Here is a 2,930-nt window from a genome sequence, read left to right as displayed (position 1 = left end):
AGACATGTACTGCAAGTTACGTATTACGTGTATTTCAGGCTAACCATGGTGCCCTTCAGAAAATTTCCCATGTCATGCACCGTTTCGAGCTGCTGCGGCAATCCTCCCCCTTCCTTCCCTTCCTCCCCTCCGTGTGCCTGGCCCTGGGCTTGCAGCTTCCCAAACAGGCCAGTAGCACGCGAACGGAGCACGTCCAAAGACGACTGCCCCAGCTGAGACAAAGCCGCGAGGGAAGCTGTCTCCCCACTCGTTCCTTTTCCAAAGGCAGGGCCTGCGTGCCCGCCAAAAGACAAGGGACGACTGAAACGCGGACCGGTGGAGGAGCTCCCCGGGGAGGCTTTGGCAGGGGGGGAAGGAGACAGGGGTAAGCTGGACGACCCGGAGGCCTTGTGGAACCGCAGGAGAGCTTCGTGTTTGCACATCCGACATTGACTGGGCACGTGGTCGATCAAGGCGGCCAAAGTCAGGGACGAACGGGCAGACCCGGCAGAAGACGCCCTGGATGATTCTCTGGTCTTCATCAATAAGAAGGCATGGATGGCTGCAAACCCTCCCTGCAAGAGACTGACGTAGGGAAAGCCCTGTTTCAACAAAAAAAGGGCCGCGGTGTGAAGGTGGCCCATATCTTGGCGTTCGGCCAAGGCCATGTGCTCCTTAAATCGCTGCGCCGGTGTCGCGCCTTTCCCCCCCCCCTCTTTGGGGACTGCCGGCGCCAGGCCGCCCCCACTGGCTCCCGTGCCCATCAAAAGCAGGTGTCTCGACCCCTTGAAGGGCTCCAGCGTGGCGAGCAACCGCGTGATTTCCTCTGGGTCGTCCAGTCGGCTTGGGTCCACGTGGTAGGCAGTGGGGAAGCGTCCCATTGCCACGTGCTCCTTAGGCCGGCAGTCCAAGGCCAGGTAACGCAACGAGCTCAACCTGTCGACGGGGAAAGCGGCAGGATCTTCACTGCCGTCGTGGCTAGGAATAGAGTGGGCGCCCAAATCGGTGGAACAGGCGGTAACGCCGCTGCTAGCAGCCTCACTATGCGCGTCCCGTCTGACACAGGCGTTTGGCCTACTTTGACTGGGCAGGCACAGGGCGTGGACCGCCTCTTCCGGTGTGACCGTGAGACACAGTTGAGTGGTCAGCAGGGCCATCAAGTCCGCGTCGTCCCGTGCCTGTCGCAGCTGCCGCTCCTCCCGCGCCGGCCCACCCAAAGCCCATCGGAAGCTCCCGAGGGTGACGGTATCCACGTTTTGCCCCTGGTCGCTTCTTCTGCTCGGAAGAGGACCCATGCTGCCAACCGAGGAGGGCGTGGAGGGTGAAGGATAGGCCGTGTCGGTGACTCTTGGGCTCAGAGCGTCGATTAACCGCTGGAGGGGAAGCGTGAGGGAGGAGAGGTCAACATCGTAGGCACGCTGCTCCTGGGTGCACGCAGAGGGAGGATGTTCAGCACCGATGCCCTTCTGCAATCCTATCATGGCCCCTTCCGGCCCTTGGGGCGATGTCGCATCTGCTCCTGCGGGTATGGCTGTTGCTGTCGTTGCTGGTGTATCTGCTGCTTCTGCACGGGGAGAATATTCCGGCACAGAACCCGGGCTACCGAGCAACGAAGCAGCCTTCTCCCGACTCAACAATTCCGATGCTGTCAGATTCACCCGAAAGGAGATAGGCGTGCTTCGGTCCACTCGAGCAGCCTCCTCCATCCACCTGGCCACAGCCGTCGAAGAGGCAGAGGTCGAGGTCATGGTAGAGGGAGTGCCGGACAAAGACGGCTGGTAACACTGCGCGATGCCCTTCCCCCCCGCCACAAGTTCCTCCAGGTATAAGCGCAGAGCAGATCCTTGCAGGCACAAAATCTCAGTCTTATGTCGAAGAAAGAGGGCGGTCGTGAGGAAAAGGCCATAGAAACGGTCTCCACGCAGGAGGCAAGCCTCCACCAGAGCCAGGAGGGCGTCCTCGTCGTCCCGGCTCTTTCCTGTCTCCTCCGCATGCGGTGGCGCGGCGGATGACGCGGGAGACGTCAAGGACGGTTGGCAAGGCGGAGCGAGGAGGGGGGACCCAAGGCAGTGGCCCATTAACCAGGAGCTAGGAACGATGCCTCCGCTGTCGCCACTGCTCCCGTGACCCTCGCGGCCGGCCTTCGTGGACGGAGAAGGGCCTTCTTGCAGGGAGGCCACAGGGTGGTTGCTGTCCCCGTCATTGGCAGCATCCTTCTTCTCCCTCGAAGCAACTTTCATCCTCTCCACCTCCACTATGCTTGTTCCCCGGCCGGAGCCCGGAACCACCCCTGGCTGCCGCCCGCATCTCCCAGCGTCACGGCTCTTCGCCCACCGTCCTTCCAACGCCCCCACCATCCCTTCCACCTCCGCCTCCTGCCGCGCCTGTTCCTGTGTTCCCCACGACTGAGACGAGGACCCCTCCCCTCCGCACCGAGCCGGAGGGGCTTCCCACCCGGCCCTGCCCCTGTCCAAATGCTGGACCAAAAGCGGGGCGTGGTAGTTCAAGAGCAGTCGAAACGCGGCGTGCATGCGCTGGAGGTGGCCGTCGCGGCTCCACGACGGCAGCGTCAGATGAGGGAGGAGCCAGGTGCAGAAGGCGTGGAACCGCCCCACGACCTCCGCATTACTGGGAAGCCCGCCTTCGTCCCCGCCTTCCCAACCCAGCACCACCAGCAGTGCTCCGTATGCGGCCGCCATTTCAGGTTGGAAATCAACGCGGAAGTTCTCGCAATAGAACATCACGCCTCTGACGATTTCCTCCCCCACTGCCACCCTGCGGCCCTTTGCGCCGCCCTCCTTCCCACACAATGCCTGCCCCACGGCTTGGGCCTCCCTTCGGATCCAAGCCGATAAGGGCAGATCGGACCTCGGTTGTGCGTTCCTGCCTTCCCCACCCTCCTCCTCGTCGGTCGGCTTACCCTCCTCCTCCGGGCCCTCTTCCCCCCCCCC

Source organism: Nannochloropsis gaditana (genome assembly GCF_000240725.1).
Source record: "Nannochloropsis gaditana CCMP526 unplaced genomic scaffold scaffold656, whole genome shotgun sequence".
Taxonomy (NCBI): domain Eukaryota; class Eustigmatophyceae; order Eustigmatales; family Monodopsidaceae; genus Microchloropsis; species Microchloropsis gaditana.
Note: the sequence above shows the minus strand (reverse complement) of the source record.